Below are 13,738 nucleotides of genomic sequence, written 5' to 3' on the forward strand. Positions count from 1 at the left end.
TCCAAAAATGGGGGAAGAATTGCCTGTGTGTGTGTGCACACTTATACATATACGTGTGTACAGTCAGAAGAATAAACTCCTGTTCCTTCTCAGAATTATAGCAGCAATTGTTATGATTCAAATAGATTTAATTCATGTTTGAGAAAAAGAAGGAGGACATGACAAATGAGCCCTACCAACAGGACAGTTCTTCTTGGAAACACTCAGCAGTGCTGTTTTGTCCATTGGAATGCTCAAACCTATTTGCTCTGGGGACGTCCAATTTAAGCCCCAGGGAGCCTCAGCTGCCTTCTTCTGTGATTGACGCTTTCGTTCCCCCTCCCCTCCCCAGTTCCCCCATGATGAGCAGTCGCCTCTACTCAATCTCAATTTTTATCTGACCTGAAGCCAGTTGCACTGATTCCAAAAGAGAGAAAAGGGCCTGGCATAGCTTCTATCCTTTCAAGCTGACCTGCTGAAATGATTGATAATTCCCAGGAACTACTCTCCGAAGATCAAGTCCTTTTCATTTGACCTGATTTACACTGGCTTTCTCATACTTATTCTTGCTTTGGGAACTAGACAGTGCCCCATTATTTAGCCATGAAAGCAAGGATGTCACTAAAGGTGGCCTCATATTACTGCTTAAAGGCCTATTAGAAATCTCATTTCGCTTTTTGGAGATGTCATTGTGATGCAAAGCGGTTCAGGGTTTCATTACTGCTGGAAGCCCTTTGTTGGGCTCGCCTAGCCTGTTGTGTCCCCAGATTTGCCATTCTCCTTTCCTACTGCTATTCCTAAATGGGAGTACTGGTACTTTGAGGATTTCATGACATCGCTACAGAAAAACGTACTTAAAACAGGAAAATTGTAGCTGAACGGAAAGGCGCCATCAAACCTCCCCTCAGATACAAGTGACAAACTCCACTTCGTTCTGCTGTCCTGACATCAGATTTCCCTGTGGAACTTCAGGCAAATGAATACCTGCCAAGTTATTATTGTAAGGATTAATCAAGACGGCATTTTCTATGATTATGGCTTTTCCCCCCTCATGTTTATCTTCTAGGCAAATGGCTGTGTTTTCCTTTATTGAACACTCGCAGCTGCTAGACCCTGAATTCCATATGAGTGACCTTGTGAGTTGCCCTCCTCTTCTCCGTGGGCCACTCCCTGTGTTTCCTGGGCAGTTTGCGTTCTTAGAAGGAAGTAGTCAGTGACCTTGAACGACCTGCTTCACCCCTCTCTGCCTGAGTTTCTTCACTCTAAAAGAAGGACAACAGCAGCTCATGATTAATGTCATGAGGATTTAATGAAACGCTGTGTGGAAAGAGCTTAGCACACTGAGCTAGGCAGAGGCTCATCGCACAAAGATTTACTGAGTGTCTGCTATGCGCCAGACGTTGTCCCAAGTGCTGGAAATGCCAAGAGGAGCAAACACAGGCCCAGTCTCTGCCCTCGTGGAGCTTTCAGTCTAGTTGAGGATTGGGGTGTTCTTTAGATAATCACACAGATTTATATCTCCAAATCGGGCCAAGGACTAGGAAGGAAAATTACACAGAGCGCCAATGACCCTGATCTAATCAAAGGACATCATTCCATAACATTTGAGTGGAGATCAGAAGAAATAATAAAAGTGAACTGTTGGTGGGAATGTAAATTGATACAGCCACTATGGAGAACAGTATGCAGGTTCCTTAAAAAACTAAAAATAGAATTACCATATGACCCAGCAGTCCCACTACTGGGCATATACCCAGAGAAAACCATAATTCAAAAAGACACATGCACCCCAATGTTCATTGCAGCACTGTTTACAATAGCCAGGTCATGGAAGCAACCTAAATGCCCATCGACAGACGAATGGATAAAGAAGATGTGGTACATATATACAATGGAATATTACTCAGCCATGAAAAGGAACGAAATTGGGTCATTTGTAGAGACGTGGATGGACCTAGAGACTGTCATACAGAGTGAAGTAAGTCAGAAAGAGAAAAACAAATATCGTATATTAACGCATATATGTGGAACCTAGAAAAATGGTACAGATGAACTGGTTTGCAGGGCAGAAATAGAGACACAGATGCAGAGAACAAACGTATGGACACCAAGGGGGGGTGGGGGGGTGGGATGAACTGGGAGATTGGGATTGACACGTATACACTAATATGTATAAAATGGATAACTAATAAGAACCAGCTGTATAAAAAAATAAATAAAATTCTAAAATTCAAAAAAAAAAAAAGTGAACTGGGAGAAGGAGGTCTCAGCCCCAAGGTGCCCTTGAGCAAATTAGTAAAAGGTGCCCCTGCCCTAGGGCAGAGGTGGCAGAGCATGTGCTGGGGTTTCAGTGCCCTCTGGCCCATCTGCTGGGAGCCCTTGAGCGGAGAACAGCTTGCACACTGTATGCAGTGACCTGGCTGGGAGTAAGAGGATACTGGAGGCGGAGGAAAGCCCCTCTGCAAAGGCCCTGAGGTGGGAGGGCACATTGGTGGAGATGAAAAGGGCGCCTCTGGCTAGAGCACAAGGAGCAAGGCTGGTAGGAGGGGAGCCGGGGAAGCTCTTAGTACATATCAGCTGGTTTTGATGCACGATAGCATTATTCTCATGAATTCGCTGCCAGCACACTAAGGTCTCCTTAGAAACACCAAGGTCTCTCTAGAAGCCGTTGCTTTTTAACTAGTGAAGGAGACTTACTTCAGGGATGTGATTTGTTGGTGTCATGCAACCAAGATTTACAGAATAAGGACAATGTATGAGGAGAGACATTTAATGTGGAAAGCAGGGAGCCAGTGTACCTCCAGAAAAATACAAATGCTCTATTGCAGCCCAGAAAACTAGATGTTAGGCAAAAAGAAGTGAAAACAAAAACAACAAACAAAAAAAGCAAATAAAAATAAAAGCAGAACATTAGGGAAAGGTTTCTAACAATGCTATCATTTGGAGGTCGTAATTATCTCTCCAAAGAAGTAGAATCTCCGTTTCTTGTTCTCTTAGAAAGGACCCGCCTAACTGGAGACCCAGAACCCGGCAACACTGCACTCGCTAGAAATGGTCTTGATAACCCCTTAGGTTCTTCCCGGCTTTGATTTCTTTGATTTTGGAATAATCCAAAAGAGCATTCATTCATTCACACAAATATACTGTATCAAGGGTGGGGTTTTTTGTTGTTCTTGTTGTTGTTTTTAAGTCTGAGTTTGGAAGGAAATAAAACCCCAGATGCTGGAGAATTGTGCATTGTTACCAGTTAGCTCCGGAGTCTGTCAGGCTGGGCATCTGCAAGTGGTGGGCCAGCCGAGGTCTGGTGTCAGCACAGCATTGTGAGGGAAGCCTGGGCTTGGGGATTGGGTGGATCTGGGCCCAGATCCTGACTAGGCCATTTATAAGCTGTGCGACCCTGGACAGGTTAGTCAACCTCTCTCTGTAAAATAAGGTTACTGTAAACTCAAATGATGGCTGTCATTAGGGAGAGTCTGGAGGCCAAGACTCTTGGGGATCCCTCACTTGCAAAGTCGTTTCTGGGGATCCTGCCCTGAGAGCAGTCTCCATGTGACCCACATTCGTTCAGAGGTTTATTTCTTTGCACTATATCTGAAAAGTCTTGACTTTTGGTTTTTCAGAGGTAGCTGTGCTTTGGGGAAACATAAGGAACCAGAATTAAGTCAGACTTGTAAAATCTGGTCAGCAGTTAGTATCTCTAAACAGCTTTTAGGAAATAAACAACAAAAAAAGAGCATTTAGCCATGATTTTTGAATGTGGTGTCTATGATCAGACATCCACCATAATCTAAGAATCCCTCAAGAGCAGACACTGCTCTTGAGATATTTTAGTGCTTAGTAAGATGTAGTAGAACTTATTTAAAATGTTCTTGAATTTAAACCACATTAAATTGGAATGTACACTGATCAGAGATAAATTGTAGTATTTCAGGAAAGAAATGGACTACTTAATTCCCCTTCAATAGAAAGTTGGAAAAAGAGCCCTTTATTATATCTCAGTCATAATGCAGTATATAAATGTGGCTTCTGCTTTGTCTCTTGCTTTGTGTCCACATAGGCTTATATCAATAACATGTATGTTGCACCTTCAGAACTAACAGGCAGCTTTCTAACCTGAGCCCTTCAAAGCAGGGCAGGCTAACAGTGATTTAAGATTATGCTGGTTGGGTTTCCCTGGTGGCGCAGTGGTTGAAAATCTGCCTGCCAATGCAGAGAACATGGGTTCGAGCCCTGGTCTGGGAAGATCCCACATGCCGCGGAGCAATTAGGCCCGTGAGCCACAATTGCTGAACCTGCGCGTCTGGAGCCTGTGCTCTGCAACAAGAGAGGCCGCGACAGTGAGAGGCCCGCGCACCGCGATGAAGAGTGGCCCCCACTGCTGCAACTAGAGAAAGCCCATGCACAGAAAAGAAGACCCAACACAGCCAAGAATAAATAAATAAAGTGTAAAAATTAAAAAAAAAAATAAAGTGCAACACTTTATCGAAAGATAAATTAATTCACTCAAAATATATTTATATAAAAAAAAAAAAAAGATTATGCTGGTTAAAAACAAAAAAATCCATCCCAGATTTTAAAACAAAGAAATGCTAACTCAAGCCTACACTTTTCTATGAAAAATGACATTGTTGCTTTCTAAGAATGGGAATAGATGAGGCACTTAATCAGAGAGGCCATTATGTTGTCAAAGGCTCTGCTGAGGCTGAAGGATGGATTCTCATGGGCTTATGACCATTTTATTGCTTTTCAGCCCCCGGCCGGCGATCCCACTCTCCCTCCTGCTGACAGAATCGGCAGCAGCACTCTGCATTCAGTCCTTCTGGAGAGCCTATCTGGTAAGAGTCATGTGCAATTACGGCATTTGGTCTGAGGGGGAATTTTTGTGCTGTGGAAGACCAGGGGACAACCTTTAGATGAATTTGGAACATAGGATAGTATAGCTAACATCCAGACCTCAGAAATAAGATTCTCTGTAAAACAGGTCTTAAAGAATGATTTAGAATTTCCACCAACACTTATGCAGTTATTATTAAAAGTACCCTCCAACCTTTTTTAAAATTTACTTTTCATTGAGGTAACTTTAGTTTATACCATTTTATGGGTTTCATTATATTTCAGTCTCTGTATACACTACAGCATGCTCACCAATAGAAATTTAGTTTCCACCCATCACCCTACAGTCAATCCCCTTTACCCATTTTACCCTTGCCCCAGCCCCTTCCCCTCTGGTAACCACTTTTCTGTTCTCTGTATCTACGTGTTTGTTTTTGTTTGGTTTGGTTTGTTCATTTATTTTGTCTTTTGGTTTGTTTGTTTTTTATATTCCACATATGAATGAAATCATACAGTATTTGTCTTTCTCCATCTTATTTTACTTAGTGTAATACCCTAAAGGTCCAACTATGCTGTTGCAAATGGCAAGATTTCTTTTTTTGTGTGCCTGAGTAATATTCCATTGTGTGTGTGTGTGTGTGTGTGTGTGTGTGTGTATTACATCTTCTTTATCCATTCATCCGTTGATGGGCACTTATGTTGTTTCCCTATCTTGGCTATTGTGAATAATGCTGCAGTGAACATAGGGGTGTATATATCTTTTCAAATTAGTGTTTTCATATTCTTTGGATAAATACCCAGAAGTGGAATAGCTGGATCATATGATAGTTCTATTCTTATTTTTTTGAGGGATCTCCATGATATTTTCCATAGTGGCTGCACCAGTTTACATTCCCACCAACACTGCATGAGGGTTCCCTTTTCTCCACACCCTCACTAACACTCATTATTTCTTTACTTTTTGATAATAGCCATTATAATGAGGATGTTGAACATCTTTTCATGTGCCTGTTGGTCATATATATGTCTTCTTTGGAAAAATGTCTATTCAGCTCCGCTGTCCATTTTTGATAGGGTTTCTGTTGTTGTTCTTGTTGAGTTGTATAAGTTCTTTATATATTTTCCATATTAACCCCTTATAAGATATATGATTTGCAAATACCATCTCTCATCCAGTAGGTTGTCTTTTTGTTTTGTTGGTGGTTTCCTTTGCTGTGCAAAAGCTTTTTAGTTTGATGTAGTCTCATTTGTTTATTTTTTCTTTTGTCTCCCTTGCCTGAGGAGACATATCCAGAAATATATTGCTAAGACCAATGTCAAAGGGCATACTTCCTATGTTTTTTCCTAGGAGTTTTATGGTTTCAGGTCTTAGATTCATTGAAGTCTTTAGTCCATTTTGAATTGATTTTTGTATATGGTGGATACAGAACTACTTTCATTTTTTTGCATGTGGCTGTTCAGTTTTCCCAACAACATTTATTGAAGAGACTATCCTTTCTCCATTGTATGTTCTTTGCTCCTTTGTCATAAATTAATTGTCCATATATGTGTGGCTTTATTTCTGGGCTCTCAGTTATGTTCCATTGATCTGTGTATCTGTTTTTCTGCCAACACCATGCTGTTTTGATTACTATAGCTTTGTAATATATAATAGCTTGAAATCAGGGAGGGTGATACTTCCAGCTTTGTTCTTTTTTTTCTCAGAATTGCTTTGGCTATTTGGGGTATTTTGTGGTTCCATATAAATTTTAGAACTTTTAATTCTATTTCTGTGAAAAATGTCCTTGGGATTTTGATAGGGATTGCATTGAATCTGTAGATTGCATTAGGTAATATGGACATTTTAACAGTGTTAATCCTTCCAATCCATGAGCATGAAATATCTGTCCATTTATTTGTGTATTCTTCAGTTTCTTTCAACAATATCTTAGAGTTTTTATTGTACAGGTTTTTTATCCCTTGGTTAAATTTATTCCTTGGTATTTTATTCTTTTTGTAGCAATTGTAAATGGGATTGCTTTCTTAATTTCTCCTCCTGCTTGTTCATTTTTAGCATACAGAAATGAAGTAGATTTTTGTATTTTGATTTTGTACCCTGTAACTTTACTGTATTCATTTATTATTTTTAATAGTTTTTTGGTGGAGTCTTTAGGGTTTTCTATATTTAAAATTATGTCATCCACATATAGTGACAGTTTTACTTCTTCCTTTCCAATTTGGATGTCTTTTATTTCTTTTTCTTGCCTAGTTGCTTAGGCTAGGACTTCTAATACTAAGTTGAATAAAAGTGGTGAGAGTGGGCATCCTTGTCTTGTTCCGGATTTTTAGAAGGACAGTGTTACTGAACCAAACTCAGGTCTGCTCACCAGATGCACAGCAGAGCCAATCTACTGGCACTGGGTTGTAGTGAAGGAAAGTACAGTGTTTATTGCAGGGTGCCAGCAAGGGGAATGGGCAGCTAATCCTCAAAAGACCCAAACTCTCTGATGGCTTTTAGGGAAAGGTTTTTAAAGACAGTGTTAGGGGTGAGAGTTGCAGGGTGCCTAATCAGCTCATGGGCGATTTTTGATTGGTAGATGGTGAGGTGATAGGGTGGTATTTCAGGAATCTTGATCATCAGTTTTCCAGCTCCAACCAGTCTAGGGTCTATGGGTGTAGGGCCAGCAGTTTCTACCTGGTAGGGGTCTAGTTTTTACTACACTTAACATGAAGTTTTTTGAAGTTAACAAAAACCTTTACTTGTACTTTCTTAAACACTATGAAGGAAAAATACAGTCTCCCATAAAAATTTGTGTGTGTAGTAAAATATATATAACATAAAATTTACTATTTTAACCAATTTTTAGTGCACAGTTCAGTGACATTAAGTACATTTACATTGTTTTGCAACCATCACTACCATCCATCTTTCTAAACTGAAACTCTGTATCCATTAACTTCCTACTCCCCCTGTCCCAGCCTCTGGCAATCACCCTCCTACTTTCTGTCTCTATGAATTTGACTACTTCTAAGTACCTCATGTAAATGGCATCATACAGAATTTAACCTTTTGGCTTATTTCACTTAGCAAAATATCCTCAAGTTTCACCTATATTGTAGCATGTGTCAGAACTTTCTTCCTTTTTTAAGTCTGAATAATATTCTTGCCAGGAAGTTTTAAAATCCAGAAATCTGACAACCTCAGATGTCATAAAACCATCCAGACATTTCATAAAATATTTTAAAACTGACCACATGAACAGAAATGTCACCTGATATGAAAAGCTATTTGTAGTAAACCATTCTTGAGAGTTGTGATGTTATAATTAGCATTGTAAATAGGTTCCTGAGAGTTAGTTATTTCTCGACATTAGGCACTTCTATAGAAGTAGACATGTTCTTCTTTCTTCTTTCAAAATACTACGTTAACGGTTAGAAAGCCAGATTGTTTCAACATGCAAAACTGAGTGGGGTTTTTAAAAATCCATTTGGATATTGTGAATGAAATCTGGTCCTCTCACAGTCTCCTTTCTGAAGTGTGTTTGGTGATAATCCAGACTACCACATTAGTGGTGCTCTTTTGCTTATGAAATACTAGATGTAGTAGGTATCAACTGATGGAGAAGACTGTTCTTTCATGATGTTCATATGAGGTTCTCATGGGCCATAATGATTGAAATTTCTTTAATGATTTAGGAGGCAGAGACCAGATAAATCCACCGAATATTGATTCTGCCTAAATAGGCTCCTGGTGTTTTAAGCCTTCTGCCCTTTGTTTTATTTTATTCTGTCTAACTCTGCCTAGACACCAGCGTGGCATGCAATTTTCCCCTCCTCCCAACATCAACTCTCCCTCCAGGCATTGTGACAACTGAGAATCACAATGGCCATCAATCATTAATGTTATTTGATGAACAATACAGTGCAAGGTTGCTCCAGCAGCCCCCTTTGTGGCTTTGCAAAGTTTAAGAGAAAAAAAAAAAAAAAGTGGAGATCCTGCAGAGGACGATGAGAATCTGTGCAGTTATCCCTTTGTCAATAGTGAACTGACCTGGGGTAAATGAGGCACCCTCAAGGAGAAACAGCTTGGTATAAACAAAGCATACAAGGTTTAGAGTTGTGCAGTGTCCCCCTTCCCTCCGGCCTGAGCCAGCTTGGATGTGATTCATTTGGTAACATGGACACTCAAATATCACATTCTTCTGGCTGCAGGGGTTAGTTCATGATGGGCAGTGGAAGGCCAGTCACACCTAGTGAAACTCCATTCTGGGATTCTCCTAAGAGTTGCTGGGACGGAGGAGCTTGATAGCCTGCTGAGAGGCTAGACCATCAACAACCACCTTGCCATTGTGTGAAGAGCCTGCGGGAGAAGTGACTGCAGAGGCTATCGGAGCTGAGAGACCAAGGAAAGCGGCTGAGTCAATAATAATAGTTCCTACTTATGAAGATCGAATCAGATGATTAGTCCACATTGAGGGGGTTTAGCACAGTGCCAGGTGCATAATAAATCCAAAATAAATATTAGCTGTTGGTGGTGGTGGTGGTAGTGGTGGTTCTGTTTTCCTTAATAGGGAATCTTTTAGAAAAGCCAGCTAGTGGCCTCCTTGTAGTTCCTCAGGCACATCAGGCATGCTCCTGGCTCAGGGCCTTTGCACTTGCTGTTTGTTCTTTGCACTGGCAGCTGTCAATCATGATACCCTTCCTGCCTCATTCAGGGTTCTTCTTGGATGTCTCTCCTGGTCACCATTTCCAAAATAGCACCACCCCATCACTCCACAGCCTCTTACTATGCTTTATGTCCTGCTTATCACTTACCAACTACCTGACATTGTGTTGGATATTCACTTTTCTACTGCCTGTCACCCTGACTAGAATGTGAGCTCCAGGAGGATAGAAGTTGCTTGGCTTGTTCATCCTGTATCCCCAGCCCCTAGAACACTGTCTGACACATATTAGGCACTTCATAAATATTTTAGTGAATAATCAAATCCCTTAAATGATCTTTCTAATGAGGGCATTTGAAAACGAAGAAGAGCAAACTGTATTGTTCTATTTTATAAGCTCTTCTCAGGGGTATAAGCAGGCACTTAAACGTGGACTTTTAAAAAATTTTTTAAATTCCCTCATGCTGCCCACTTGTAGTTAACCCCGGCTCCTTTGGGGAGTTGCTTATGCACCAAGATCCTTGAACTCAACAGCTGTGCTTATTAATTTCCCAGAGGTTACACTTGAGAAAAGTATATTCATTTTATCATTGGCCTTCATGAACCACCTCTTCACCAAGCCTTGTAATGTGAGGAAATGAAGTTTGCTATGAAAAATTATGATCCCCAAGCAGGCTTTTTAATTTTTTAATTTTTAATTTTTTAAAATTATTTTTAATTTTTTAAATTTTATTTTGTGTATATATATATATTTTTTGGCTGCGCTGGGTCTTTGTTGCTGCGTGCGGGCTTTCTATAGTTGTGGTGAGCGGGGGCTACTCTTCGTTGCCGTATGTGGGCTCCTCATTGCGTTGGCATCTCTTGTTGCAGAGCATGGGCTCTAGGCGCGTGGGCTTCAGTAGTTGCAGTGCGTGGGCTCAGTAGTTGAGGCATGCAGACTCTAGAGCTCAGGCTCAGTAGTTGTGGCGCACGGGCTTAGTTGCCCCACAGCATGTGGAATCTTTCTGGACCAGGGATAGAACCCATGTCCCCTGCATTGGCAGATGGATTCTTAACCACTGGACCAGCAGGGAAGTCCCCCAGCAGGGTTTTTAAAGGAGAGCATCAGCTGAAGGCATACTGGGCACGTTTAGTTCATCTGAGAGCTGGACAGAAAAGATTTTCATCATTTGGAATTTCTCTTCCAATTGCTGATATCTGCTGGCAGGTGAGCAGCCTTTGCCAGGAAAAGTCAGACATTGTATTGTGCAAAAGGAATGCTAGAAATGGGGCATTGCATCAAATTACCACCAGTTCCCCTCTTGATGGTGCACAGCCATTTCTCGCTAGCCTCAGAGGGGCTGGCCATGCCCTTTGTGATTTGATGAGCAGTCTCGGCCTAGGGCTCCCCTACCAGGAACTCCGTGTGGAAAGATGTGTCTTCTCTATGGGATCTTCTTGTTGTTTGTTGGCTCATGAATCCAGTTTCAGTCCATCTCCACTACCACATTACCTTCCCAAGCAGAAGATTCAATCCTAAAGAGGTCTCTTTGTTAGGCCATTCCAGAGGTATTTGTGAAACCCACGTATTTGAAATTGATTTTGAGCACTTTCTAACATGTGGGAAATATTTATAAGCCATTAGGGAAGCGAAGGCCACCTATACAAGTCCCACTGAACAAGTAGAATAAAACTCCTAAACTTCTCAATGATGTAGAGGTCCTGGTTTTGGCTGGGAATTCAGAAATTAGACCTGTAATTCTTGAAGTGGAATGCTCCCAAGAATGACCAGTGCCAACCCTTCTGCCATTACACTCAAATAGAGGCCTTACGCCTTCCATTGCATGTGACTTTATTTGTTCATTCTTTCATTTGATAAACGTGTGTTGAGGGCCTTCTACTTGCCAAGAACTGTAGTCACAGAGCTCATCCATTCCTGGAGGAGCCCAGAGACAGCTATACCAAGAAGAATGATAATAATATTAAAAATAGCCAAATCTAATATTATTGGTCATTGCTATGTGCCAGGCACTACATCAAGCATTTCACAAGCAACATCTCCTTTAGGACTTATGCTTATCCTATAAAGTAGGCAGGTATATACTTCTATTATCCCATGTGCAGATGAACCAACCAAGGCCTAAAAACCCATAGTGACTTGGCCAACGTCACACAATGATAAGTGGTAGAGCCAGAATTCAAGCCCAGGTCTGAATGTCCTCAGAACCCCATCTCTCTCCTTTTTTTGAAAAAGCCATTCCTACCAGCAACGTATGAGAGTTCCCGTTGTTCCAAGTCCTGAACTATTGATCTTGGTATGGTCAGTCTTTTTAATTTTAGCCATTTTAGTAGGTGTGTAGTAGTATTGCATTGTGTGTGTGTATGTGTGTTTTAATCAGGCTTACTAAGATACATGTTACATACAGTAAAATTTACAATTTACCCTTTTAGTGTACAGTCTCTCAATTTTGACAAATCCATATAGTCTAACCACTCCCCTAATCAGGATATAGAACATTTATCATCCCCCCAAATTCCCTCATGCTGCCCCTTTGTAGTTAACCCCTGCTCCCACCACCAGGGCCTGACACCCATGATCTGTTTTCTGCCCCTGTGGTTCTGCCTTTCCAGAATGGCATACAAATGGAATCATAAAGTGTGTAACCTTTGAGTCTGACTTCTCTCACTTGGCCTGATACATATGAAGGTCTTCCACGTGGTTGCGTGTATCAGCAGCCCCTTCCTTTTTACTGTTGTGCAGTATTCTACTGTAGAACTCCAGCACAAGGGAGGCCTTCACCTGGTGGTGAATAAACACATGTGAGTAACGTAAGGATGGCTTATTTATACCTACAGATTGCAATGGTCTCAAGCTCGCTATGTATGAAAGTCATCTGTGGAAAGATTTTATTTTAAAATTCTAATACCCAGGGCCTCATTCTCTGAGATTCTTGTTCAACTGACTATGGTGAGAACAGGAGATGGGCATTTGTTTAAAGCACCCAGGTGACTCTAACATGCACCAGGGTTTAGGCCCACTGATGAGCTGGAATCAACTTTGCTACCTACTAGTTGAATGGTCCAAGACAAATCACTAAACTCAGAATCTTAAATTATTTTTCTTTAAGTTGAGCACAATAATAGCTGCCCAGTCTATCTCACTAGGTTCTCAGAAGGATCAAAATGATTTTCAGTGGCAACGCATGGGAAAGTGTCCTGTGAACTGTAGATGCAGAAATGGATGGTATTAATGTGGATGTAATTGAAAGACATATCAGTGTCTTTTCCTCTTGGAAAAGTTCCTAAACAAATGCGAGGTTTTAAAGACCAACTGGAAAGATCAATGTTTCTCTGTCAATTTTGTGTGTGTCTTAAAAGATTGCTTGGTGTATGAGAGTAACTGTAACGCCAACACAGACGGAGACAAGAAGTGGTATAAATACACTCCTCAAGACTGTGGTGATGTTGGCAGAACTGGGTACCACTGTAGACCTCGGATCCTTCCTGGATGGGTCAAGTCAGCATGTTTGCAGAAAGCAAACACTGATGTAACTAGAAGGACAGGCAAGCAGAGGCGTAGTGCCAAGGATACAAGTACAGAGTATCTCATGATCCAACCCTTACCTCAGAGCCAGTGAGAGGAGGTCTGCTTCTCAGAGAAGGGCCCCTTGTCACTGGCACTCATCGTGTGAAACAAGATGTCCTTTTACAACCACATCTGACCACCTCTGAAAATATTGCAAGGAGCAGCATGTCAGCTCCGGTACAGAAAAAAAATGGCCATCTTTGTATGAAAAAGTCTTTTATTGATATTTTTATTGTAAAAAGGCCAATACTCATTGTAAGCAAAAATGAAACCATATGGAAATAATGTCTTAGTTCGGGCGGCTCTAACAGAATATCACAGACTGGGTGGCTTAAACAGCAAACATTTATTTCTCACAGTTCTGGAGGCTGAGCGATCCAAGATCAAGGTGCTGGCAGATGTGGAGTCTGCTGAGAGCCCTCTTCTAGGCTTGCAGTTGGCTGCCTTCTCACCGTGTCCACCCGTGGCAGAGAGAAAAACAAGCACTGTGATTTCTTCTTATAAGGGCACTAATCCTACCATGAGGACCCTACCTTTGTGACCTCATCTAACCCTGGTCACCTCCCAAAGGCTCCACCCCCTAATACCATCACATTGGGGGTTAGGACTTCAATATATGAATTTTGGAGGGACACAAACATTCAGAACATAACAAGTATTGTTAAAATAGTTTAAAGTAAAATGTGAAATCTCCAGTCCTGTCCTACTCTAAACCTGT

At 41.2% G+C, this 13,738-nt stretch overlaps 1 long non-coding RNA gene across 1 annotated transcript in view; it reads left to right on the top strand.

The window, feature by feature from the left end:
• Positions 1-13,738, top strand: part of LOC309614375 — a 96,769-nt gene that overhangs the window by 55,983 nt on the left and 27,048 nt on the right. The window contains exon 2 of the long non-coding RNA XR_014236128.1: positions 4,730-4,814. This is a non-coding gene — a long non-coding RNA (uncharacterized lncRNA). The remainder of the gene's footprint in view (positions 1-4,729; positions 4,815-13,738) is intronic.

The sequence above is a fragment of the Balaenoptera borealis genome (assembly GCF_965194805.1).
Source record: "Balaenoptera borealis genome assembly, chromosome: 16".
NCBI classification, from domain to species: Eukaryota; Metazoa; Chordata; class Mammalia; order Artiodactyla; family Balaenopteridae; genus Balaenoptera; species Balaenoptera borealis.